The sequence below is a fragment of the Mustela lutreola genome, chromosome 8 (genome assembly GCF_030435805.1).
Source record: "Mustela lutreola isolate mMusLut2 chromosome 8, mMusLut2.pri, whole genome shotgun sequence".
Classification (NCBI taxonomy): Eukaryota; Metazoa; Chordata; class Mammalia; order Carnivora; family Mustelidae; genus Mustela; species Mustela lutreola.
Window position 1 is genome coordinate 140990024 of NC_081297.1, and position 27865 is coordinate 141017888.

The window sequence follows — 27865 nt, forward strand, 5'->3', positions numbered from 1 at the left end:
GGAGAAATTGATTTATTAGGGACAACCAGAGAAGCTAAATATGTTTGCTGGCTCAGCGATGACTCAGGCATTCCCCAGGGGTCCGCAAAGTGTGAGCATCAAAGAATCACAGAGAGGTCTCCTCCCACCCTGGCTGCCAGCTTTGAGCCCCTGCTTCCTCTCCATGAAAGGCCCACCCCCCACCCCAATGCCCTGAGGGCCCCGCCTCCGAGGGGCAGCAGACACCTCATGTTCCACCCAGCCTGCATGCTCCCCCCACCCTGTCAGACCTCCCCGGGATGGCTGAAGAAGTAAGACACATCTAGGTCAAAGTCCCGGCCTTGCCCCAAATTTCTGTGTGATCTTGGACAAGAGGCCGACCCTCTCTGGGACACACAGTGACCGGAGAAGACCAATCCCCAGCAACAGCCCTTCCCCCTCACCCCGTCTGGCACTGTCAGTACCGCCCCATCCAGCTTCTTCTAGGCAGCTGTGCGCACGGCCTCCTCTTCCTAAAATCCAACTTCCCTCCAAGAGAAGAGCCAGATTCCACAGAGGCTCCTTGGGGGAAAACATGCTCTACCAGTACCTGGTTCCAGGCCAGCCCTGGGCTCTGGGAGAAACATGGATGCGTCAGAGGCTGAGGCCAGAGGCCAGGAAGAGAGAGGAGGGACAAATGACCTCCCTGAGGGGCAAAACACTGGGAGCTGCAGGGAGGAACAGGGGAGAAGGGCCCATAGGTGTTCCTCCCTACACCTGCTAGACAGGTGGGGAGGGGGCAGTCCTGATGAGTTTCCCCAAGTCCGGCCCCAGTGGTAGTGTGCAGGCTGATCACAAGGACAGAGAGCCCATCAACATGTCCCCTCCACAGATGTTAGCTGCCACTCTTGGATTCTTGGTGGGGGCTTCCTTACAAAGCTGAGAGCAAGGGTACCCTTACAGGTGCCAGGAGCTGCCCATGCCCTCCTTGCAAGACCAGCTAAAGCTCTCCTCCTACAGGAAGTCCTCCCTGACCACCCCAGCCCCTTAAGACTCCAGAGATGTCAGAAAACAGGTGTGCTAGTCCCAAGCCTCCGAAGGAGACCCAGCACCTGCTTTTGTCCTGATCTTAAGTGCTCACAGTTTTGGCTTTTGGCATGCAGTCTTGTGGTTTGGGGCTGCAAATCTCAAGGTGGGTGGGGGAGGAGGGTATCAGCTCAGTTCTGCTGCAGGACTCCAAGGTCCCCAAGCCCTCTCCTCCTCCCCGTCTTCAGCTTCTGCCCAGGGACTTCCACCCTCGTCAAGGGGATGCCTGGGCCTGTAAAACCATCTTTCTCCTTCCTCGTGGGGAAACTGAGGCTCCCGGGGCTTAAGGGACATGGCCAAGGGGTGCCCAACGTGGAAGACAGAGGCAGAAGGTACCAACACGTACTGAGAATGCCTCCTCTCATTTGCTTCTCTCGGTAACCCCCAAGGTAGGCAAGGTCATTCCCATCCAACAGATGAGAATGTGGAGGCTCAGCGAGGTTTTGACTTGCCCAGAGTCACATGGCCCAAAAGTAGCATCTGCTCCACTTGCTCCCACTGAGCTATTGAGGCTAAGAGGACCAGTGATCCAGCAGGGAGTTTGTGGCTGCCCAAGAGGATTAACTCCTTGACCTTAACAGTCCCTTTGATCCTCTGAAGCGAAAGCTTAATTCCCTTCTCTTCCTCCTCCGGATTTTCATTTAATGAATAAGAGCCCAGAGAGGACCCCGCTTTGACCCCAAGGAAGTATTTTTTAATAAAATGTCCCCTATTTTAAAAATACTAAAACAAACTCATTATAGAAAAGTTGGATAATGCAATGATCAGGAAGAAAATAACTTAGCTCAATAATTCCTCTCCGTGATCAGTCTAAACACTTCCGATTATTGCCAGCACACCTGCAAGGTTTGTGTGTTACATCTGTGCAAGGCCGCGGCAATTACTAGTCTGTAACATGTGTCTTCCTAACATCACGGGCTTCACATTCCCCCACGTGTAGCAGTCAGGGCAGGCTAGGTTATGCCATGTAACAGATAACCCCAAAATGTCAGTGGGTTCACACGCAAGAGTTTACGCCTTGCTTGCACGGTCTGCCCAGTGGGGGGAGGGGGGTGGCCGGGGACCTCTGCTTCTCAGTCACACAGGAACCAGGCTGAAGTAGCCCCATCCCCACCCAGGCTTCCAGGAGCATCACCTGGTTATGACACATCAATTTGGCTCACATTTCACGGGCCAAAGCAAGTCATATAACCACCTAACTTCAGAGGGGATGAGAAGGACCATCCTCCTACCTGCCCTTTGAGAAGAGAGAACAGAAATTCTTTGACTGCAGAACAAGTCCCAACTACAACTAGGATGGCCAACCGTCCTAAGTCCTTGGGGCCAATGGGTTTTCTAGAATACGGGACTGTCAGCTAAAACTGAGGATGTCCTGGGAAACCAGAACACGCCGTTTCCCTTCACTGTTCCACGCCTCCCAGGCTTCACAAACTCGCTTCTCAATGACCATAGACCATCTAGTACTGGAGTCCAAGCTTTTCTCCCCTAATCCCCTACTGTTGGAGACTTACATTGTTTCCAGCTGTGCACATGGTTACGTTGTCTAAAAAGCATCAGGAATAAAACCTTGTCCAATTACTGGCCATTTACGGGCTCTAAATACCTGCTGTCCGTGGGTATTTCAAAAGGGTGGGGTCAGTCTAACTTGTCTTCTGTAACAAGAGCTAGTGCCCCCTTCTGGCTGCTCACCTGGAGCCCGGAGCCCAGAACACTAATTTTTTTTTTTTTTAGATTTGTGTTATTTATTTGACAGAGGTCACAAGTAGGCAGAAAGGCAGGCAGAGAGAGAGAAGGGGAAGCAGGCTCCCCGATGAACAGAGAGCCCAATGCAGGGCTTGATCCCAGGACCCTGAGATCCGGACCTAAGCCGAAGGCAGAAGCTTAACCCACTGAGCCACCCAGGCGCCCCAGAACACTGATTCTTGAATCACAGCATCACAATCACCTAGAGGGCTTGTTAAAATGCGAAGAGTTGGGCCCCACCCCCAGAGTCTGAGTCAGTAGCTCTGACATGAGGCCTGAAGCCCAGCATTTGTACGAAGTCCCCAGGTAACACCAATGTCTCTGACCTGGGACCGCACTCTGAGAACCCCTGGCCTGGGGGTTAAATGTCCCTGCTTGGCAGTGGGACAGGGGATTTTGCTCAACTACTCTGCAGCTGTGTAACCAGGGCAAATTACCTAATGGACTGCTCTCAGCCTCAGTTTCCTCCTCTGTGAACGGGGGCCATTGTGGGGACTGAGTTCAGCTAACGTTCGCAGAGCTCTGAAAGGCGCGACACTAGAGTTCGGTTGAAGAGAGTTTGATTTGCTGGGGGATTCAATAACTTCATGTTTCAAAATATTGGTGAATTTGAATGGAATTGCACTTATTAAAGTTTGCATGCCTTGCATGTCTCTGAGTGGGAATGGATTTCTTTCCATGCGATGGTTAAGCACCTGTGTTTCTTTTGGGTGTGAATTGTCTGCTCCTGCCCTTTGCCTGTGTACCTGTGGGGTTCTCCGCCTCATTACAGAGCGAGACAGCAGACGCCATAGCTGTTCTTCTTTGCTACAATGATTTTTCCAGGGCTGCTGCCTGCCTTTCTACAGGGGTCATTTTTCTGGCTAACAGAGTGGACAAATCCATCTGACTTTCCTAGTTTTATTTCTCGGTCAATTTTAAGCCGAGATGGTCTCCCTTCTCCAGAATGTGAAACATATAAAGGAATTGGATTTTGAGCGATGGGAGAAGGATGTCCTCCAGCTCACCTTAAACCCTCTGCTCACCGCACAGGGCATAGGCAGGAACTGGGGGTCTCAGCACTACCTATCCGCCCCCCAGCCTCAGCCCTGCCCCATAGATACACAGGCAGAGTGTCTGTCTCCCCATCCGCAGAGGCCCCCACTGGAGAGGCATGGGGAGTTCAGGATGGGAAGGGGTCCCTGGAAGTCCAAGTGGCCTACCCCACCCCGCCCCCCACCCCAGCCGGAGACAGGAGTAGGAAGGGCGTGAGAACCAGCCCCAGGCGTTAGTAGCCTCAGGTTCAGATTTCTCTGGTGTTTGCCCTGTGGGCTTTGCCTTTGCGGGTCTCTATCTTCTCATCCATAAAATGGGAGTGATGAGGGCCACATCAATGGAAATTTTTAAATCGATCAAGAACCTCAGTGCGCTCAGCAGAGTGCTGGGTGCCAGATGCACACTGAATAAAAGAACGTGAGGTTATGCCTCGTCCTACTCCCACAGGCAGGGCGTGGGACCCCAACCTTTTCCTCCCTTCGGACTGAAAATAACCCGCACCGCGGCCCCCCCGTCCCCAGCACCTCAAAGCGCAGACCCTCCAGCTGCAGCTCCGCCCGGCAGCCCAGGCTCCCTGGAACCTCTTCCCCTCCTCGCGGACTTGGCGAGGATAGGGCGCGCTTACGTTTGGGGCAGCAGTGCGGGAGGGACTGGACACCCCAGCCTACCTCCTCCACACCGGGCCCCAGCGCCCAGCCAGCAGCAGGCGCTCACTCCGGGCTCCCGGCTCCCGCGCCACCGCCACCCACCGGGGCTCTCGGCTCCCGCGCCACCCGGCCTGCCGCTGGGGCCTGATTTCCATAATAATCAGCCACAGATCTTCCCTGCCAAAGGCCTGGAGGCCCCCCTGCTGTCGCCACCCCCCAATCAGGGAAGCTCCCCCGGGCGGGCGGCGCCCACGCTCCCGACCACCCCCGCTGCCCCGGAGGGAGCCTCATTTTTAAAAGCTTTCCAGAAACCAAGAAACCGAGAAACCGTTGGCGCTGGTGGCAGCTGGGAGACACCCGCGTGAAGAAGGAGGGGGGCTGAAGATGCGGGAGGCACAGAGGCAGAGGCGCGGAGCGGTGGAGACCAGGCTCGAAGAACCCCGGTGGAGAAGGGAAACTGAGGCCGCCAAGGGAGGAGGTGCCTTTCCAGGCCTGCTCTCAGGGTAGCCTCACTGTGACCCTAACAATGGAATATTTTACTTTACAGATGGGGAAACTGAGGCCCGGAGTGGTTTAAGGTCTTCCCACCTGGTGAGGGGCTGGGCAGGGACCCCCTTCCAGAATGGCTGATCCAGAGTTCATGGCCTACCGGCCCTGCCTCCTCCCCCAAGCCTAGACGCCTGGGAGCGAAGTGCATCCTGGAGGGCTGGACCATGGGACGACAGACTGAGCAGAGCCCGAGGGAGGGAGGCGGAGGTGGGGTCGCAGCACATGGAGCCGGAGGTCCCCAGTCTTGCAGATCCAGATTGAAAACTGGACTCTACCACCTCCCAACCACCGTGGCCTAACTAAGCCCCCAAGCCAACAACTGTTTTGGGACCACCTGGAACAGAGCATGGTTTTTACATTTTTGAATATTAAACAAATTGCTTACTAAAATCGTCTCCAAGATGAATATTAAATAAATATATGTATATATCAATATATATTTATAATAAATAAATATTCAAAAATATTCCGAATTCATGTTCAAAATAAATATTCATCATTTGAATATTTAAAAAATCAAAAGAAGAAGAATATTTCCTGACACATGAAAGTTATATGAAATTCAAATCCCAACGCTCATACAGCTTTATTAGAACACAGCCATACTCATTCATTTTTGCTCCTGAATTCAGCTGCCTTTTCTACCACAAGGGCAGGCTTCAGTCTGGTTGACAGAGAGGTATGGTCCCCAAAGCTGGAAAAAATTTCCTACTTAGCTCCTTCCAGAAAATGTTCGCCCACCTCTACACTTAGGGGACAAGTGATAAAGTCTCTGAGGTTCCGTTTCCTCATCTGAAAAAGTGGGAACGATATTAAATGAAAATTAAATGAGAAGACCAGCAAAGCACCATGCATGCCATTAGTCCTTTCTACTCCCCCATTGGGAATAGCTTTTATTTTCTCCTAGCCCTGCTCCTTACTGCCTCCCCCATCCCCAGTCACAGTGCCCTGGATCGATGCTCCTTGAGCTCAGAGTGTCCCTCCCCAGCCCATAATTCTACGCTTGCTTCATTCCACGCTCACCAAGCTGAGCCCCCAGCTGCCTAGCCAGTCAGTGAGCGAGCCTGCTGGTTCCATGTCCGGTGCTCAGCACAGTCCCAGGCACACAGCAGGTGCTCAGCAAACACTTTCTAGACGGATGGATGGGTGGGTATCTCGAAGTTTTCTCCTTTCCCCCATCACCTCCGCTCTGACCTTCACCATCACCTGCCGGGTCTCTCTGTCCCCCTGGAGTTCTCTCCACTTTATCTCCTACCCTGCAGACAGGGTGACCCGCCTCTGTCATGCCTCTCCACCCCCTGCTCCTCGCTGTCTTACCGGAAACCCAAACCACTAGCAATCGCCTAAATCCAAGATCAAGCCTCCCTCCAGGCGGGGGCTCATGCTGTTCCCTCTTGCCTGGAATTTTCTTTTTTATCTCCAGTCCAGGGGGCCTCTGGCACCCTCTACTGGACCCTCCCAAGACCCGTTCTGACCCTGACTCTATAAAACGTTTCCGGATCTCTCACCCACCTCCACTGCCCCCAGTACACCAAAGCTCTCCTGCACCAGTGGGCCTTCAGGGCGATGCATTACGAATATGCATGAGCGTGAATCCATGAATATGCATTCTCCTGGTGAGCCCTGGAGCCTCCAGAGAACGGAGAGTGTGACTGGTATTTCTGTATCACCAGTCCCAGCAAAGGCACAGCCAGAGAAGGCTCTAAGGACGTGTTTTATAAATGAACCAAGGAAGGAAGGCATCGGTACAGACGGCATCCAGCCCGTTGTCCCTTGCTCAACAACCAGTGGCTCTCCAGTTCTCTATAAGGCCCGGCCTCCATGCCGGTCTCCAAGTCCCCAAGACCTATATAAAGTGCCTCTGATCCATTGCCCGGCCTTGTCCCAAGCTGCATCCCCCAGGCCTATCCTCACTACAGTGTCCCAGGCTCCAAGCACTTGCACGTGCATTTCCTTCCCCTTTCCCTCCTCCTCTTCACTCACCCCCTTTTGTGCCTATGGGAACCCTGACCATCCTTGGAGAGCTCACAGAGCTCGGGGACCAGGAGCGCCTGAAGTAGGGGGCCAATGACTCTCACGTTGCCCAAACCCACAGCGAAAGACAGTGGCAGGAGGACTTGGGTCCAGGGTGAATGAAGCCCGTCAATGTCTGCCACAGACACATCAGTTCACCTCTCCAAGTGAAATGGAGAATAACACCCGCCCCAGCGGGCCACCGGGGAGGTTAGAGACGCTGCTGTCTAAGGTTTCCAGCCGCCAGTAGGTGTTTGATAAAAAAGCAGCTATGTCCAGTCCTGCTTGGAGCCCTGCTGCCCAGAGAGGAGGTGCAGGGAGCAGACCTAGACCTCCCCACAACCTGCAGCCCCGACCTCTGTCTTTCTCGTTCTCTCCCTCACCCCGACAGCGCCTGCAGCCAGCGACGGGTGCGGCTGTGGACAGAATGCCAATGAGGCCCTAAGCAAGCCCATCGGAGAAGCTGAGGCTGGAACAAGGCTCCCAATGAAGTCTGGGCTGGACAGGGACAGGGCAGGCAGGATGGAGGCAGAGACGGGAGAGGGGCAGTGGCTGGGTAAGAGTCCTGGGGGAAGATGAGGCGGCTAGATAGGAGAAGCGCTGGGGTTGCCGCAGGGTGTGGGGTAGGCACTGGGGAGGGGCCAGGCTGGGGCAGGAATCTTTGACTCGAGCAGGAGGGCTGGGTTTAGGATGGAGACGGGGCTGTGGCAGGGATCAGGACAAAATCACCTCCAGTCACCTCTGGGGGCAGGAGAGGACTCTGCGAGAGTAAAGGGTCCTCCCAGGCCAGGGGACAGAAGGAGGCGGTTTAAGGAGGAGCTGGGGAGGAAGAAGGAGTACAAGAGGGGAGCCACTGACCTTGGGTCATGGGGACAGCCCCGCCTGTGCCAACCTCCTCCTTTTGGCAGGTGGCACCAGTGTGGCACAGGGTGGGGGTCGTGCAGACCAAGGAAGCATCCAGACCCCAGAAAAGGGAGCAGTCAGAGTCCAACCAGCCTATCTCCTGACCCACAGAGGACGCAGGAGAGAGGGGAGTGGGAAGGGGTAAGATGGGGCGCAGGGTTTGGGGGCTGACAAACCGGACAGCCCACTGCCACGGAAGGAGAATCGGACCCCAGCCACATACCCTGCTCATTCCACACCCTCCTTGTGTGAAGGCCAAAGCCTCCCCACCCCGGGATGCTTTTATTTCCCCATTCTGAGCCCGAGGCCTCTCAGCCCCAACTCATCCTGCATGTCCATGTTCAAGGACTCTCAAAGCCCTCAACCACTCCAGCCCTGACTTCCCCCAGCAGCAACCAGTCTCTCTCTCCCTTGCCCTCAGGGCTCAACACGGCCAGTTCCCTTCTGGTGGTCCAAGGTCCAAGGGTGCATGCTGGGGTGCCTACCCCCATCCATGAGCTGAGTCCTCACCAACATCCCCGGGAACTGTCATAGCCTGGTGGTTAAGCTCATGAGCTTGGGACTCTACTGGACCAGGTTTGAGTCCCAGGAGCTTCCTTTTCATAGGGTAGGTGCTTCCTAGCCCCGCCCTCACCCCCACCCCCACCCCCGCCCCTTCCCATTGCATTGTAGCTCAGGACACACACAGAGCAGGGACCCAACCATGGCCCCCCGGGGCTGAGTTGAGGGGCCCTCCTGTTCCCTGCGGGGCCCCTCAGGTCTGAGAGGAGTCCTAGGTATCTACCCTGCCTGGGCTTCCCAACCCAAACCCGGAGCTGTCCAGCTTGGGAGAAAGGCCCATTGCTCATTCCCCTTGAGTCTCTGCGAGTCGGGCAATCAATCCGTCACCATGGAAACCAGCCCTCCAATCAGAGGCAGGCGCTTCCAAAAACGCGCCAGCGCCACCCACCCACCCATTCAGGCCAGGCTGTGCGGGTCTCTCACCTAGGACCGCTCTGTGAGGGATAAGGGGAGACCTGGCATAATCTGCGGGCACCTGCCTGCATCCCGACCATTCTGGGGTCCCAAAGAAAGAACATTTTCTTGGAGGTGGGGAGATGGACCATTCTAGCTGACCTCCTGATTTTTACAAGCTTCACTCCCATACCTGACTCCCCTCAAGGCTCAGAACAGACCTGTTCTGAGCAGGGGATCATTAGCCAGATCTGGCGGGGATCATTAGCCCACTGGGCAGAAGGGGAAGCCGAGGGAAGCCCTGAAGGGCAGCTGGGCATACACCTCCTCCCCGAGCCCCACATCTCCACCACCCCTTCCTTCCAGGCCAGAGGAGTGGGAGCAGGAGAGGGGTGGGCAGAACTCTTGGCCCCATTATGGCCAGAGCCGGCTTTCCCACCAGATCCGCGTCTGCCACACACAGTGTCCATTAGTGCCAGGCCCACCTGGAACCATTAGCCAGGATCTATGGGCCTGCCCACCCACGCCCGGCCGCAGCCTCCAGCCCCAGGACCTCCTCCTGCGGTGTCTGCCAGCTTGGACAGAGCCCAGACTCTGAGTCAGAGAGCCCCAAGGCCAACAACCGGCCCGTTGCTAGCGAGCCTGAGCATTCCAGGTCAGCTCTCTGAGCCTCAGTTTCTGTTTGGAGAATGGGAATGATTACCCCTGCGGTAGGGCCAAACCAAGGACATAGAAACCTTAGCACAAGGCGTGGTGTGTGACTCATACTCAGTAAATGGAGAGAGGCCCCTGTCTCCACCCCTGTTGTCCCCTCTCGGTGCCCCAAACCATCCCTTGACGCTCAGCTAAGGCTTCCCAGGGGCCCCCTTGCTAAGAAGAGGAAGGAGGCAAATATTACAATCATTAATAACCAGCCCAGGCAAATGGAAGTTACAGGTGAGATTTGCAGAAGGCAAACACGTGTCCCCCAGATACAGCGAGGAAGAGGCAGGATTTGAACCTGGGTCTGGCTGACTCAGACCTGAGTCCTGCCTGTGGTCACACACACCCTCCTGGCCAGGCCAGCCGCAACCAGAGCCCGTCACCCTGTGCCACTGTTGCCCAGCTCCCCACCATGCTCACCGGGGCTTAAAAGCTGGCTGCATTCCTGGCACCCAAGGCACCTGCCCCCACATCCTGCCGCGAGGGGTGCTCGCAGAGCTACAAGGGGCAACAAGAAGATGTTGAGTTGCAAGGGGGCACCTGAGCTGGTAGCATGATGGGGAGGGTTCTGGAAGGAAGGAAGAGGTTATTTTCCTTCTTCAGGCTGAGGTCCTGACCCCACACAGTCACTCTTGCTGCCCACTGTTTGGGGTTTTCTCCTTTTGCCAGAAATGCCGCTTTACTGTGCCCTGTCTGCTAATGTCCAAGGATGCTGTGCTGAGAGCCCTCTGGCCCAGCGTCCCAGGCTTGGCTCTGCCAGGCCACTGTTTCAGTTTCATTTCCTCCCTCCCAAACCCATTGTTCTCTCTCCTGTCACTTTCACTGAGCACCTACTATGTGCCAGACATGGCAGGACACACATCTACTAATGGCCCAACCCCCCTGCTGGATTGTGTCTCTCTTAGAGACCAGGAAGGAGATAGAGGCACAGAGAGGTTAAGCAGATTTCTCAAGGTCACCCACCTGATAAATGCTAGAATCAGGATTTGAACTCAGATCTTCAAGTCTTCAAAGGTCACGATGTCAGCGTGCTCCCTGAAGGAAGGACGTGGGACCTCCTTGATGGCATCTGTCTCTTTTCCCTGCACGCCTTCCTAATGATTCCTGTAGGACAGGATGGAGCAACTTGATTCCGGCTATTATCATATTTCTGCTTCCCTTTTCCCTCTTCCCTCCTCCAGAAAACAAATTGATTCATCAAATTATACCTTTAATCTGTCCTGGGGAAGGGGCAGGATGAGCCTCAGTCCCCCCAAGGAGGAAGCAGGGCTGATAATCAGCCCACCCAGCCATGCACTGGGAATGCTTCCCTATGCTCTACCCTCCCATGATTAAACACTAATTGCCGCCATGCTCTCAAATTGAGGACTTTAATTTCCCGAAACGAAAAGTACATTTCAATCAGTTCCTCTCGGAAACCGTCCCTCCTAAGAGGAGCCAGGACCAGAACACAAGCTCTTGGAGAAGGAAGACAGATGAGCCTACTTCCTGCATACCTGCCACCACCCACCAGCACCTCCACGTCTATCCTTCCCAGGTGCCCCTGAAGGAGGGGGGGGGTCCTGGGGTGGGGGGCCCAAAGTGTTCAAGGAACACCCAAGAGATTCTTAGAATTGTGGGCTCAGAAAAATGAGGCAGGGTCCCTGGCCCCGGGGTCAGAACAAGGATGGCCCAAGAGGGCACAAGGATAGTCGGCCACAGGCAGGGTGGCAGCTGCCCTCCTCCCCTCTCCCCAAGTCCCCCCTAGGTCAGTCTGGTCCTCCATGCTTCATCTCAGCTCAAGAGACTGTGTGGAGGCTGGCTGGGTAGGAGCTCAGTAGGAGAAGAGACTGAGAGGTGAGACAGATGGCCTCTCCTTTCTGGGTCTCTGTGTCCTTATCCATCCCAGAGGGAGCTGCAGAAGGGCTCAGAGTCAGGAGCTCAAAGACCCTTTGGTCTGTGCCTCCCAGGACCAGGACTAGGCCAGGTGCAGATTCCCCAGTTCAGACCCTGGAGGAGCTGGCTTACCGGGTCTGCAAAGGGGTTCTAGCCACTGACAGTTTATTAAGGGCTCTCTAAATGACTCTAGGGCACAACTGGGGGTTGGGAACTGCTAGCTAGCCCAACCCCCTCAGTTACCAGGTATGAAAGCGGGGCCCAGAGAAGGTGACTATCTAGCTCAAGGTCAAAGAGTGAGCCAGAGGGCTAGCTAGGCCAGATGACCCAACTGCCCTTCCAGTTCAACTATTTCCAGGAAGGAAGTAAAGAGGGAAGGAGGCTCAGGTGCGGCGTCCACTGTCAGAAGAGGAAGTGTGACTGAGCCGTGGGAGGCCAAGAGCCCTCAAATTTCCCTTTGGGAACCACATTCCCTCAGCAGTGTTGGTTTTAGACTTAAGCAAGTTACTCCTTTATTCCTGAATGTAGAGGGGCTGGGGATTTGCACACGGTCTCTCGATGGTCCATTCTGGCTCCAGAATCCTCCAGCCAGGTCATGGGGAATCGCCATCGCCATCACCATCATCATCCTGACACACGTTTATTGGGCATTCACGAAGTCAGGCGCTGAGCAAAGCAATCGCCATGGCTTGCTCTTTTCTACTCTCTCAAACATCCTAAGATCTTATCCTCCTTCCCCACCGCACCCTCAGCGCTTCCAGAGGAGCCAAGTGAGGCTCAGGGACAGTCAAGCAGAGATAGGGCGCTGGGGACTCGAACTCCACTGTGTGGCACTGGAGGCAACGCTCCAGGACCCTGCGGTGCACGGGAGACCCGGGGGGAGGGGCGCACCCCCGGCTCAGCAGGCAGCAGCCGGCGCCGCGGGGCGGCGTGGGGAGGGGGGGGCTTCACAAAAGCACTGCGAGGCGGAGGCTGCCCACGGCGCCACCAGCCTGGACACTGCCCCACCGACCTGCAGCGTCAGGCATAGATCCCCTGGGAAGCAGGGGGAGGGCTGCAGGGTCCCCAGCGTTCATGGACCACCTCTCCTCCGAGCTTGGGGAATGGGGGGAAGGGGCGCGAGTGCACTGGGACTGACGGCAGGGGACACCCAATAGGAGACAGGCGGGGCCCCTAAGGAGAGTAGCTCCAGAACATCCAAGGGGGAAAGGCTAGTTCGTCACCTGGTCCACTTCCCGTCTTCCCTTGCTTGCGTGCTCTCCACCGGGTTCCCAACACTAATCCAGAGGCTGGGAAGGGGTGGGGAGCAGGGGAGGGCGGGGACCTGACGGCCCCTAGCGCAGGATTTGGAAGGGGGCAGAGGAGGACATCCAGGACGGCGCGCCCACCCGCTCCCCCGCCCCCGCTCTCCCCGCTCCCCCCCAGCTCCACCCGCAGCGGAGGCGGCAGGAGACCGAGCCTCGCCCGCTCCAGCGCCTCCTCCGCCTCCCGCGCCCGCCCCGGCTGGCGCCTCCGTGCTCCGCTGTCCCCCCTCGCTCCCGTCGCGTCTCCGCTGGCTGCCCCCTCCGGGACAGCTACCCCCTCCCCCACCCCACCCCAAAACGATCCTCTCCCCTTTCCCACTAGTTTTTGGCGGTCGCTGCCCACCTCTCCAACCCTGCTGTGCTACCCTAGACGACTGCCTTAACCTCCCTGAGCCTTAGTACTGGCCTCGTGTATAAAATAGATGGAAGTGGGGAAAAAGATCGGAAGAGCCTGGTGATGGAATGGGTTAAAATGGGGAGGGGGTGTCTCTGCACATATTTGCTTTCCTATGCATGTGTTTGCATGTCTCTGCACAGATCCCCTCGTGGAGAATCGAAGTCGCTAGCAAAGCTGTCTGCCTTCCCGGAAGAGAGCCTGTTCCCCGGAGGAAGAGACCAGGAGATGGAGACCTGGTATTGCACGATTGTCTTTTAAATATTGAAATATATGAATGCATTAGCAATTCCAGTGACTAGATTAAATAAAACGCAAACATTTACAAAACTAAACTTTGGGAATACCCGAATCTGGAGGTGTTGGGATTAAATGAGATAATGTGTGTGAAGCAGACAGACACGCAGGACTCAGGCAACCGCCCCTATTTTGTCACTGCTGGTTTGCTAGCTCTCTCTTGCTGGCTCTCCATCTCTGTCCCCCCTCCTTGCCTCCCCCACCTTCTCCCAGCCTCTTCTCTGCTCCCTGCCTCTTCGGTCTCCCTCCCCCCACTTCTGCTCCCCGCAGCCCCTCCCGGAGCTGGAGACTAGCACCTTGCCGCCCACTCCAGCCCATCTCCAGGGAGGGAGGTGAGGAAGTGTGGTGGTAGAGCTGGGCTGTAGTGTAGCCCCGGGAAGGAAGAGGGGCCGCTGGGCTGCCGGTCTGCCCACAGGATTCCCCTTGGCTAGGGATGCCCAGCCCGACTTCAGGGATAGCCCCCTCTTGGAGCTTGGCACGGTGGCGGGGTCCCTATTTAACCTTGATGGTTCATGAAAGGGTGGGAGGGGGGAAGTCAAAACAGCAGGCATAGCCCGCAGGGGGCTGCTAGAATGCCCCGTGCACTCCCTTCCAAGACATAAAGCCCCAGCTACACACACAGGCTGTCACAACATTGGGAGGACCCATCACACCGCACACTGCAGAGCGCCACCCCCCACCCCCACTCCCCCCACTGCCCCCCCTCTTCTCATTGACAGGCTCCTCCCCGCCTCTCCTCCCTGGCTTCTTCCAGCTCTCCCCGTCCTGATCTAGGCAAGAATGAACCAAGCTGGCAAAAAGTAATCCATCCTGGAGCCCAGTCTCAGATGGGGCATTATGGCCTCAATGCAGGGCACAGGGTGGGGCTGGCTTTCCAGAATCCAGGCAACAGCATCTCCCAGGGCTCTGGGGCACAGGACAGGGATCACCCTGGCATCCCCAGAAAACCAGGGCAATGGGGTGGGGCTGGCCTGGAACCCAGGGCCTCGATCTTGGGACTCCCTAGAAAGACCCTCCTCACTCCCTCCAGGCCACCACCCACAGTGCAGGTCTCAAGGGACCTGATGCTGGGCTAAATCTTCTTTCCCAGTGGACAGCTCCCCAGCCTGTCTCTGTTTATCTCTGTCTCTCTCACATCATTGGTGACTCCCACAGCCTTGAGGATCAAATTAAACGATTCCACTTAGGGTTCAAGGCCCATCAGACCCAGCACCATTGGGCTCCCTTGCATCATCAGCAGTACTGTCTATCAGGTCCCTATGCCAACCAGCTTATTCCTGCTTTCTGGAATGTGCTATGCGCTTTCTCTGCCTGAGATGTGCCCCCTGGCCTTCAAGGCACAGCCTCCTACCTTGGGGAGGTCTTCCAGAAGGTGCAAGCCCACCATCGCACCCCCATTTGGGAAGCTGATGGTGCTCAACTTCACCTGTGGGAGGAACCCCGTACAGTCTGCAACCATGGGTCTGTCCTGAGCTGGGGGCGTAGAGGCCGGGGTCTGACCCAGCTCGGAGGCTCCAGGAGCACAGGGACACAGTGACCGCAGTTGGATCCGAGGAATGACGGGCGACTGGGTCTGCCCAAACTTTGGCCAAGCAGGGTCCCGGTCGTACTCGGTGCCATCAGTGCCCAACTGAGAAACAGCCCCCTTGCCTTTACCTCCAGCCTTTACCAGAGACTGACAAGGCCCATGGGATGGGTCCCTTTAATAGGTGAAAGAACTGAGGCTCAGAGAGGTAAAGAGACTTGTCCAAGATCACACAGGCCACCATTCCTGAGCTTCCAGATCACCTGCCTTGCGGCTGCAGTCAGCTCCCAAGCCAGTTCCACAGTCCTGATAACAACCCTGCCCTGAATCAGTCCCCCTGGCTCAGGGGATCTCTCCTCCCTGTCTCCTATGAATTCTTCTGATCACCCTGTGTATGCAATCCAGGCCCCAGCCCCACAGCCCTACCCTCCTCTCACTAACAAGCCTGCTGCTTTCGCCTCCTTGATGTTCCCCAAGCTCACCCCTGAGCCATTTCATGTGCTGGTCCCTTTGCCTGGGACACCCTTCCTAAAGCTCTTTGCCTGGCTGGTCCATCAGTCCCTCCGCCCCACAGCCTCTTAGGGAAGCCTTCCTTGAGCTCCCATTCTGAGTCCAGCTTGCTCGCAGGTCCCTCACGAGGCCCTGGCGCTCCCTGCACACAATCATCTGATTGTTTATTTCATGTCAGGTGTTGCTGTTGGATCACAAGCTCAGGAATGCCAGGCAAACAACACATGTTTGTCTCCGGCACAGCTATGGCTGTGGAACCCCAGCATTGGACACCGTGCCTGGGCATAGCCATCCTCGGTCAAAACTTGCTGAATGAATGAACAAATCTATGGAATTTGCAGATGGACATGTGGGTTGGGCCAGATCACATAAGGCTTTAAGTGTTGGACTAAGAAGGTGAGAAGGGCATGGGGGATCTCTTTCTACCTTCCTTTCCCTCACCAGACACCTGACTTGCTTATGTTCCCCCCCACCATACACACACACACACACTGGGAGCAGAATCAACATGTTTCTCAGTAACTGTAAGGTTCCCAGCCATTCTGGCCCTCCCCAAACACACACAGACACACACTGAACCTGGAGGGCCTAGGAGAAGGACATGGGGACTGTGTCAGGAAGTGTGGGTCACCACAAAGCCAGAGCCCTGGATCAGGCTCTTCTTTGCCTCAGGCAGCCCTTAGGGCCATGTTGCTAGCTGCTAGCCTATCCCCTCCCTTACCCATAGAGCTCTGGGGAGGGCTGATGTCAGCACAGCCAGAGGCGATCTGCAAGGTCTGTCTGGTCACCAGGTCAGCATCAGAAGAGAAACACTGGGACCTCCAAGGGGCCTGGCATTCTCTGGCACATTCCCAACAAGCCTGGGACAGCCAGGCCTCCCCCCAGGCAGAGCTGAATGGCCCCCTAAAGGTGTGGGCTCCGCCTTTAGAGTTTTCAACCCAGGACCTCTTAGCTCTTGCCTCTCTTCCTCCAGGGGAATGGGGGTCTGGAGGTGTGACTGGCAAACTGGGACACTCACAGATATGTGGAAACAGAAGAGATAAGACAGAGGGATGGAGGGCTGGGGCCTGCAGTTTGGGCAAGCCCCATAGTCTCTCTGGGCCTCAGTTTACTCATATGTTGAAAGAGGTGATCCAAATACAAAACGATGAATCTTTAATTCCACTTTTGTGAGATGCCCAGCATTGGCAAATTCAGGGAGACAGAAAGTAGAAGGGAGTTCCTGGGGCTGATTTGGGGTGGGGGGAGAAGGGAATGGGGAGTTGCTGTCTAGTGGGCAGAGTTTCTCTTTGGAAGATGAGAAAGTTCTGGAGTTGGCCAGTGGTGATGGTTGCACAATAGTGTGAATATGCTTAGAGCTTAAAACCGGTTAAAGATGGTGCATTTCATGTTATGTTACCGCAGTTAAAAACTACACACACACACACACACACACACACACACACACACACACACACACCAAGTGGCCGGGCTCTACCCAGCAAGGCTAGCTGGGGTTCATACCAGGGAAGGTGGGGTGCAGGAGGAGCCCAGGCCCCAGAGATGAGCCAGGGGGACCCTGGGGGCTCTCTGGCCAACCTCATCGCCCAGCCTGTCGCCTGGCCTGCCCCTCTATCTGCAGTTCGCGAAAGCTCTTCCTTTCCTTAGGATGCCCCAGTGTAGACCACCAGATCCATTCCGGGCCCCAGTAGGCTCAGACACCCCTACAGTCCAATAACCTGGGCTAGGGAAGGGAAACCCGCCCCGATCCTCTCCTGCCCACACTTAAACCCAGCCCAGCACCTGGGGACTGTTCTGGAAACAGGCACTGCCTGGAGCCGAATCCTGTCCAGACAGGGCCCCCTCTGTAGGCAAACGCCTCCCCTCCTTCCCTTCTCCACTGAGACCAACCCAAGAATATCCTCCCAGCAAAGAAAGAGGCAGAGGACACTCCGGGAAAAAGCCAACTATCCCCGTGAGAAGCTGCTATTAACCTCCTGGGAGGCTGGAGAGGAGAAATAGCAGGGAGTGGGGCGCTTTCCCGGCCTCCCCCGCCGTGATGGAGAACCGGAAGGCGGCTGTCAGGTGGCAAGTGGGCGGTGAGGCGCTTGGAGTCCAATGATTTCTGCCACAAATCCCCATCACCGTCTGGCGGCTGCCACAGAGGGAGCACCTGCTGGGTGCTCAGGGGCCTCTGTGGACACGGCAACCCTCAGGAGGCCGGGGCCATGGGCACTAGCCCCATTGTACAGATGAGAAAGGTGAGGCCCCGGGCAAACGTAGGCAGATCCACAAAGGTCCCACAGCTGAGAGATGCCTGCCTCCCAGACCAATTCTGTCTGAAGCTGACATCTGAGAGACATCAAGACAGGTGGAGGGAGAGCGTGAACAAGAGGGATGAAAAGGAAGGAGACCTGCTCACTGTCCTCACCAGTGGCCACAGGGCCATGATGGCAACGGGATTTCGGGGCTGAGTGGGTCCAAAGGGAGGCAGAGATGGAGGGCGGGAGTGAGCCTGCCTCTCAGAGTTCTGGCTGCCACAGGGGGGCCCCCTAGCAGCTGGAGGAGGCTCAGCCTCTTCCCCCCTCACTACATGGCACTGTGGCCAGTGGCCGTGGCCCTCGCCCTCTCTCCCTGCCCATCCCGGGCCCAGCTTCAGAGCCAGGGAGCGCTGGCCACAGTTGGGCAGCTCCCACACTTCCTGCCCAGCTCAGGGCTGAGTCCACAGTGCCCACCAGCTGGGCCTAGGGTTAGGGAGCAAGTCTGAGGGACCAGGGTCTTGGTCCTGGCTCTGTCACGGTGTGGCCTCAGGTGAATCACTTTCCCTCTCTGGGCTACGTTTCCAAGATGGTTGAACATTTCCCAGATGGTTCTATTTCTGGGGTTGTCATGCTCTCTGACAATAGTACTGGCTCAGAGAAAGCTCTTTGGAACCATCTGGAGAGCACTGATTCTGGAGTCCAAAGAGCTGGAGGGGTCAAATCCTGGCTCCCAGCCATTCATTAAGTACCTTCTGGACCCACACACGGTTCTGGAAAGCCAGAAATATGTGCTTGTTTGATGGCCGGTCACCCCTGACAATTCTGAAACCCTCGTTTTTCTGATCTGTAAAATGGGTCAGTGAGGACAGCGCCACCTCACGGGGGAGGAAGAAGAAGCACAAATGAGACCATTTAGGAGAACTCGCCCCACAGACAGATCACTGACAGGGTCCCCTTCTTGCGGGCGCTCTGTGGTCAAAACCACTTACAGCTTGCGTTGCCTTCATGGGAGCTCTGAGATAATCGGTCACAAAGATGGTGTTCCATCTGTGTTAGGTGGATCCTCCCCCAGCCTCCTGCCCTCAGCCCTACCACGCCGTGCAGGATGTGGGCTTGGGTCCTTGGAGGCTGACAGGTGGCACAGAGCAGATCAGGTGATGCAGTTCCATCTCCTGCTCCCAAACCTTCCATGGCTCCCGATGTCCTCCAAGAGAACTCAACTTCTCCTGGGCTTTCGGGCCCTTGGGATCAGAACCCCTCCCTCTATCCATCTTCCTCTCCCATCTTCCTTGGTCCTCCCCTCAAGCAGGGCCTGCCTCCCTACCCCCACGCCCCCTTCACTCCCCACCCCACCCCACCTCACCCCTCCCGCCCTGCACTTCCTGAGAACAAGCCCGCCATAACCCCTTGGCTTACTCAGGCTGTTTCTCCTGCCCAAAAGCCTGGCCCACCTCCTTGTAGGAGCTGGGGAGAGGAAGGGTTGCCCTGAGCAGAGGTTCCAAATGCGATGAGAAAGGCAGCCCCTCCCTTCGTGGTGCCAGCGCAGCCCAGTCCTGGCAGCACACCGTGGAGTGTGGCTGTCCCTCCCTGTTCCTCCCCTCCCCGGCCCCCAGATCCCACAGCTGCCCCTGGGTTTTTTCCACCCTGCTCCTCCGGAAATCCACTCAAATTTCTCCGGGGCCCAGGGAGCCGCTGGGCTTCACTGTTGATTTTTCACAAGTGATTATTGGCGGCAGAATTTGTCACCTGCACAATGAAAGGAAAATGAACCTTTCATCAGAACCGGCCTGTGGAGGCTTCAAGAGCTGGGGAAGCTAGGTGTGGGGAGGGGAGGGGAGAGGGGAGGCATTCATCCGGCGGCTCTGTGCCAGGCCTGGGCAGACAGATCCATTTCAAGCCCCTCCATCCCGTTAGAGCAGGGAGAAACTGAGGCAGAGACAGCTGGAGAGAGGACTCCCACAGCAGCTAAGGGACAGTCCTGGGCAGAGAACTCAGCCCGGTCCATCAGCTCCCTGTGAATGCCAGTAAGGTAGGTTTCTTGGAGTTAGAGTCACAGAAGCTGAAAGAAATACGGCAGATAATCCACTTCACAGACAGAGAGACCGAGGCCCACCATGGGGCAGTGACTGGCCAAGGACACACAGCAAGCTGTCACAAGGTGAGACTAGATCTCAGGGCTCCTGCCCTCAGGCCAGCCCCCTCCCTCTGTCCAGGAATCCTCGGGCGGGCGTGAGGGAGGCCCAGCCCAAAGGTCTAGAACACACATTCCCCTCCCTACCTCCCCCTCCCCTTTTCTCCCCACAAAACCCGGGGCTCTGGGATCCCACCCCCTGGATACTTGTGGGACCACTTGAGCCTCAGTTTTCCTCAGGGGAACGGGATTCCCACCTGCCCGCCTTTCGGTCTGCTGTGACAACTCGCTGTCCAGGGCCTGGCACAGAGGACGTGAGCCTCCAAGCCCCGCCAGGCTGCCTCCAGCCTGCGGTTTCTGTCCATCTCTCAGCCCCCATGGCTCTGGGCCCATGATTTTTCCTCCTCTTCTTCCCCAACGTTGGCCAATGTCCCCCTGCTGCTAAGCCACCCTGCCCCCTCCCCAGTGCTCCTGCTAACTCCACCTGCCAGCCAGGGAGGGAGGGAGCTTCTCTTCCAGGGAACCCCAATCTGTGCCGCTCCCCCAAACCTCCAAGCCCCACCCTCTGCTGCCCCCCCAGATCTCCTCAATCCCCCTCCCCCAGCTCTTTCGGGCCTTCGCCTCCTCCCTCAAGCCAGTCAACCAGAGGGTGGGCAGAGCTGTGCAGGGGAAGGGACAAGCACGGGGAGCACCTGCCATGGGGACGGGCCAGGCTCTGAGAACCACACGGAGCTCCCACCCCCACTGCATGGCCGCCCAGCCACCAGGCCCCATGGCTGTCTCCTAGACTGAGTGACAGGCACCTTCCTGCACTGGGCTGGCTGCAGCCGCCACCACCACCACCACCACAAGACACACGCGCACAAACCCAGCAGACACTTCGCACACTTGTGCCAATCTACACACCCTCGCATGCGTATGTCCATCACTCCCCCTGGAGTGCTACAGCCGCCACAGAAGCTCCTGGCACTGTTGGCTCTCCAGGACGCAGGAGGGACAGTGTCAGGAGAAGACAGACAGACAGACTGGCTCAGGGTGCCTTCTGTCACAGCCCAGTAAACTCTGCCTCCGCCTTTCCCCAGCCGGCTGCCTTTCTCTCCTGCTCCTCAAGCTGGTGCCTCGCATTCAGGGGAGGCCCCAACTCCTTAGCATGGCCTTCGAGGGGCCTCCTGAGCCGAACCCTGCTGCCCAGCTCCTGGGGCCTCACCCAGCCCAGCCGCTCTAAGAGCAGGCCCCCCACACCTCCCTCCTGCTCCCTTCTTCTCCCCAGCGGAGCAGCAGGGGTTTAGGGGCGAGCCTGAGTGGGAGTCCCAGCGCTACCACTCCTGAGCTCTGACTCAACCTCTCGGATCTCTGTGTTCCCATCTATAAGGTGAGACCATCATGGTACCTGCCTCCCTGGGCTGTGGGATTTGTTCATGTGAGACCCTTAGACCCTTCGGCATCTAGCACCTAGTAAGCACTCGGTGAGGGCCACCATCATCTCCCCTAGTCCCCTCCCCCACTGTACCCTCTACCAGGAGTGCCTCTCCCTGCCCCCTTACGGGGGTTGAACTGGCCTGTTACCCGTCCACACCACCTCCCAGCTCCACCAGACTGTGAAGCGCAGCCTAGCCATCCCCGCTCTTTGCACCCTCTTTGCCTGTCACTGTGCAGTTGCCAGGAAACCTGCTCTGCTCTTCCCTCTCCATCACCATCACTAGCCACCTCCTCTGGGAAGCCCTCCCGAGATGCTCTTTGTGGTGGCCCTGGGTGGTGCGCAGGCTGGGGACCCAGGATGATCTGGGTTTGCTCCCTGACTGTGTGAACTTGGACAAGTTGCTCCACCTCCCTGAGCTCAGTTCCTCATGTGGAAAATGGATCAATAAATGCCAAAGTCCCCGGCACACAGCAGGTACGTAGACAAACCCTGAGGCACACACCTCTTCCCCCATGAAGGGCCCCCCAGTCCCTCCTTGACTCCTGGACTTGGCTGTGGCTCGCCTGTGGCATGGAGCTGCCCACCTGCCCCCTTGACCCTGCACTGCCCCTGGTGCAGCGCTGAGCATTTCACATCTAGAACCCTCTACAGGCCAACACGACAGCCCATCCTTCCTGGGGTTACTGTGGGACCCTGTTTCTATTCAGGAAAGGTCTCAGGCCTGTGCGTGAGGTGGGCACTTGCCAGGGCTCCCATGCCAGGCCGCTGGGCCCCCCATGCAGGGTCAGGACCGAGGGCTGGCAGGGGTGGGAGTGGGGAGACTGTCCAGGCTGCATTGGGGGCAGGGGCCGGGGGGCACCAGCCTGGCCAGGGCACGCCCTCAGGCCCTCAGAGCCCCCGGCAGCTGCTCTGTCCCCGCCCCTCTCCACCTACCACCTTCCTCCTCTTATTTCTCTCTGGAATCGCTTCTCCAAAAGTTCATTTGGAAAGAAATCGATTTCCAAGCTGCTTGGAGATGCAATTTGATTTTTCATCTGGAAGAAATGATGGTTAAGGAAAAGTTTGGAGACTTAATCACCGTGGAAGGCCATGGAAATAAAGAATTCCTCTGCGCTTGGCCAGAGACCACAGGGCCCATGGATAGCTCTCCCTGCGACAGTGGAAAACATGTGTGTCCAGGAAGGCGTGGGCACGGCCCCACGTGTGCACACGGCATGCGCACACGCTAGGCATGTGCACACGTGTGTGCACACTGCCCACATACACACAGCCCCCACTCGGTGAACAGCCCGCACCCACCCCTCAGGGGGCCTTGGCCACCTCTCTGCAGCCCCCTCAGCTGTGCAGGCCAGCAGTGGGTACAGTCACACTCCCTCTATACCCCTGGGTCTCTCTGCCTCTACCCACCCCAAACCCTCCGGCATGCTGCTCTGGGACCAATCTCACCTTCATTGTTTCTGGAAGGGGCTGACCTCCACACTTATTGCAAAGGTACAGACGTTCACCGTCAGAGAGCTCGGCATCATTCCGCAGCCTTCATGGGCTTCCGATCGCCTGGCTGGACGAAGACCACAACCCAAACCATGGACACAACAACCTCACCTCCGGCCGCTGGAGCCCAGCTGTGCTCGGTATCCATCTGCCCCCATGGCCCCCGACAAACCAGGCAGCTCCTGGGCCTGAGCCTGGGCCGGCACCCACCATGTCATCAGGGAACACACAGAGTCCAGAGAGGCTGAGGGGCTCACCCAGTGCTGCACAGCTGGTAGGTGGCCATAGACAGGCACGTACACATGCACATATGCAGGTACACACGCTAGTCACCAGGCCTCCGACCTACCAACATCCATTCTTTTGCATCTGGAAGATTCCTTTTTGAAGATAACAGATTTCCTCGGAAAAGGCATGATGTCTGATACTCTAAGGCAGAGAACCTCCAAATTCCTTGAATCTGGGGCCAGAAAAAGCTCTAAACCAACGTCTCTACTATTCGAAGCCCCTTTATGACATTCTTGCCTGGGGTTATTGGGCCTAGAGAGCTTACCTGCCATCTCCCATCTCCTCTGAAGGTCACAGCAGTGTGATGGCCTAGAAAAGGCTAAGCCCTACCATCGCAGAGGCCAGGGTCCAGATCCCAGCCCCGCCACGTAGCTGTCCTGGAGTTGGCCATGGGCTAATATACTTCCTGGGGACTTGGATCCTTAGGGTAGAACCAAGGCCAGCGAAGGGCTACGCCCTCGTGCGGGCAGGGGACCAGCCAGCGGGAGGATGGACGGCCCTGCCACGGACTGCCCAGCAGGGGAGAGCAGCAGAGAGGTGCCCATGCATGAGGCATAGCCCTGGGGACCAACCAGGCCCTCGGCCCAGATTCCCAGCTCCTGCCCCAGTTTGGCAGACCGGCCTACTTCTGCTCAAGGATACCGGGAGGTTCTGGAGAAGCTCCCTAGGGACCCTGCCCATCTCCACCTCCAGCCTCAACCCGGTCCAAGACCCACACGCCTGACTCCCCGCTTTGCACAGGGTAAGCCCGGTCAGGGGAGACCCCTTCACGGACCTTCCTCCCTCCCAGGTAATCGGATCCCCTGGTCCCCTCCCCCTCTCCCTCATCCACCAGAGAATTACCTGGCATTTGTGCCCGGGAGTGGGGGTGAAGGGTTGTCACCAACGCTTGTGAGGCTCTGCATGGGAACACGTGTGAACTCATGCTGGGCTTACATCCCCCTCTCACCACTACCGACTTCTGCTAGCGGCTTTCTCCAGCCCAGAACATTCCAGACTCACCACCTTTAGGGTGTGATTATGCCCACAGAAGTTAAGGCTCAGCTTTTGAGTTTCTAAATAAAAGTCTGAAGCGTGTGTCTGCGCGCAGCCCAGAGAGGAAGGAGATGCTCGCCCAGTCGGTGGGCACAGAGGAAGCCCGCGCTTCCTGAGACACCAGATCGGGTGGGGGAGGACAGGCAGTTGAGAGTTAAGTAGCCATGGGCTCCTGCCCCTGAGGGACACCCCTGTGGGTTCTGGGACTCTGGGGGTTCCCCTAGCTCTGCCCCCCAGGGGCAGCAGCCAGCAGTCAAAAACACCCCTGGGGGAAGGACACAGCACCCAGAGGGCATGGCAGCGCACACCCACCCCATCCCTGCCAGGGGCTGCTGTCCCATTGTCCCCGCCAGAGCCCGGCAGCCCAGACACACCCCAGGAGAGCAGGCGAAACCAGCACAATCCCTTGTCTAGAAGGGACCAAGCAGCAGAAGCATAGAAAAAGCGGGAATGGAGTGGAGGCAGGAAATAAGAAGACGTTTAGTTCCTGTAAACGTCATGTGAAGTCGTGGACTGAAGAAGTTTGCTTCCAGGAAGGTGACCTCAGCGGGGGCTGAGGGGAGCGTGGACACCCTGGGCCCAGCAGCTGAGTGAGTGAATGCCCACAACCCACCCAGCGTGGGCTGGGGAGCATCCTGAGGCCAGCCCAGGTCACGCGAGGGGCTGCAGGGGCTGGGCGGTCCCTCCCCTCCCCCGCTCTCCTCTCCCTTCTCACCACCGGCCAGCCCCTCTGGGGATGGCATGCCCCAAGGAGCCCCTAATCCTGTCATTAGTGATAATTACTCCAATCGGCACCAGGGGAGCCGGAGGGGACGGCCTTGGCACCCACCCCGGGCATCTACCCATCTGCCCACTGTGTCAGAATGCCAGGGATCCCTGTGGGGCCCTCCTGCCATCACCGGGCACAAGGCCCATGGGAGGTGGGGCGGGAGGCAGGCAGCTGCTGCCCAAGCACTTCCCCAGGGCCACCCCCTCACCCCGTGTCCTGGGAATTCATCCCGCCCACCTGCCCCAGAAGCCTCTCCCTCTCATCTCAGGGTTCTCAACCTGCCTCTGCCCCTCGCTGTACAGCTTCTGCCTCCTGTTGGCTGTGTGACGCCAGGGAAGTTCCTTCCTCTTTCTGGGTGTTTCCTCCTCCCTTAAACCAGGGGCTGGATTTGATCGCCTTCCAGCTGCTTCATCCTGCAAACCCTCTTCCCACAGGGCTTGTGTCCACCTGCAGCCCTAAGGGTCCTATTGCTTCTTTCTCTTCTCCCTTTACCGCCCCCCCCCCCCCGCTCCGCCACTCCCCTCCCTCCCCCCCCCAGTCCCCCTCCCCTGCCCTCCCTTCCCCTTTCCCTTCCCAGCCCTGCTCCCACCTGCCAGCAGTCTCCTCTCTCCCTGTCAATCAGACCGGCTCTGGCAGGGTGCTCAGAGAACAGGCTAGGGCACCCAGCTGGAAAATTGGGTGTTGGCGGCTGCCTGGAATCCTAATGCCCCCGGCCCTGCTCTCCTCCCCTCTCCCCTCTCCCTGGCTGGGGATGATCCCGCTCCCCTGCTGCTCCGCCTCCCCCAAGACCCGTGGGCATCTTTCACTTCCCTGAATGGGAGCCAATGCCCCACTCCACTCCCCTGCACCCCACCAAGCTCCTCTGTCCCCTCCCTTGAGTTCTGGCTATCTGGCTATGGGCAGAATCCAAAGCTTGGAGGAGAGAGCACTGGGCTGGTAGTCCCTCCCTGCCCATCCCACTCTGGGCCTCACTTTGCCCATCTGTAAAATGAGATTCCTCCTCAAAGCCCCACTGCATGGCCTCCACACTTTTCAGTTTTTTGGCCAAAGCAAGAGGCTGCTGAGAGTTCACTCTGATCCTTCTCTGGTGGCTGGCCTCATCATTTATTGTGTTTTGTTTTTACTAAGAATGGGTTTCCACAGAACTTCCCTCTGTCCTGGGGACCGCCTCCTACCTGGCCCCCAAGCAGACAGTGTTTGGCACCTCCTGGGTCCCCTAGGCTCCCTGACTCTTAGCGGGCAGTCCTCGAGGGTGGGGTAGGGGCATACAGGTGACCCCAGCCCTCCTTCCGCCCTCCCAGGCAGCCCAGGAGGGTACCTCTGGCTGGAACTGGAAGATGCGGACTCCCCTCCCCCTACCTGCTCCCATCTGAGGCCAACACCACCACCCCCAACCCTGTCTCAAAGGCCCTACCCTGTGTGGGCTCCTCAGACCCGGATATGTCAGACCCTGGCAAGGGGGGAGGACACCGATGGTTCATCCAGCTCAGTGGGTTTCTTTAGTAATTAATGTTGCTTTTCATAATGATTGTTTAATTACCCAGGTAATAAGTAACCCCAGCGAGTCGCCTCTTAGTGTCCTCCTTAGAACCCACGGTCCCTCAGCCGGTAGGGCCTATGCAGGACCCCAGGGGACCTCCCATCAGTCCAGACTCCAGCAGCCTTCAGGGAAGAATCCTTATCAAGTACCAGCTGTGTGCCAGGTACATGCTGGGACCCTGGGGACATAGTGAGGAACCCGACAGACAAGTCCTCTAATTAGAAAAGAGATCATTTCAGAGTATAATGGAAGGAAACCTAAGAGTGAGGAGATAGTGACTTGGGCAGGGTCAGATTTGAGAGCTCTGGGGACACCCAGAAACCCAGGGGAAGGGGACACTGAAAAAGGACCCCAAATGATGAGCAGCCAATATGCAAAGGTTTGGGGCTTGTCATTCTAGATGGTGGGAACAGCATGTGCAAAGGCCCTGAGGCTGAACACGTGGTTGTCTGAGTCATGGGCAGCCAGTGCTGCTGGGACCGAGGGTGGTAAAAGACACAGTCCAAGCTAGACCACGTCTTGCCTGGTTGACCCTAGAAATTATGGACAATGCATTCTAAGCAAAAAAAGCAGCACTTGGAGATTTTAAGCACAAGAGAAGGCCAGTATAAGGGATGTGCAGTGATGCGGGCAAGAGACACTGGAGGCCAAAGGGGTTCTGGCCATAGAGTGTCGTGGGGTGAGCTTCTATCCACGAGAGTGGGAAGCACTTTCTAGAACCCTCTGCCTGCTTCCCTCCGGCTCTATATCTTGGTTCTTTTAAATTTCTTCCTCCTACTAAAGTTCTGCCTCCTCTTACATCCAGCCTCCAGCAGGGAAAGTCAGGTGCTTCTCAGCTTTGTCCAATTCTGCAACTGCCCTGTTGGGGAATGGAGGGGAGGTAGAGGGGTGTTCAAGTCCTGGAGGGAAGGAGGTACAAGGAGCGGAGAACCCCCCCCCCCACCCCGGGAGGCTGTCTAGTCCAACAGCAGCACTTATAAAAAACAACCAGACCTTTCACACCGCAAAGGTTGACCTCCAGCCGTTCTGTCTCTGGGACCTTATTATGCTAAGAGTGACTGAAGAGTGACCTCCTTGGCTTTGAGTCACTTCACAAAAGTCTGCGTTCTATTACCCGAGTCTGGGTCATGTCAGGGTCCAGAAAAGGACAGAGCCCTGGAAGCGAGGAAAAAGGCAAGCCACACAATGGGAAGAGATATTTGCAAACAGGAGTCAGTTACCAATCAAGGCGAGAGAAGGAGATAACCTGAGAGCAAAGTGCACCAGTAAGTTGAATGAGCTGCGCGAAAGGGGTGCCCACAGGGTTCCCAGAGATGGGAGCAAGGGCTTAGCTTCATTATCAGGATCACATGGATTACCAGTGCATGCCCCTCCCCCGGAGGAAATGAAATGAAACAGACCGGATGGAGGGCCGGCAAGGAGGCAGCACAATAAGAACTTCTGCGAATGGTTGGCG

At 57.1% G+C, this 27865-nt stretch overlaps 1 long non-coding RNA gene across 1 annotated transcript; it reads right to left on the reverse strand.

The window, feature by feature from the left end:
• Window positions 1–518: 518 nt before the first annotated feature.
• LOC131839447 (uncharacterized) lies at window positions 519–23592 on the reverse strand. The gene is made up of 4 exons (XR_009356958.1): window positions 23331–23592; window positions 22733–22844; window positions 10554–10694; window positions 519–592 (listed from the first exon to the last, which is right to left on the reverse strand). It is a non-coding gene; the product is annotated as an uncharacterized LOC131839447 (long non-coding RNA).
• Window positions 23593–27865: the final 4273 nt, after the last annotated feature.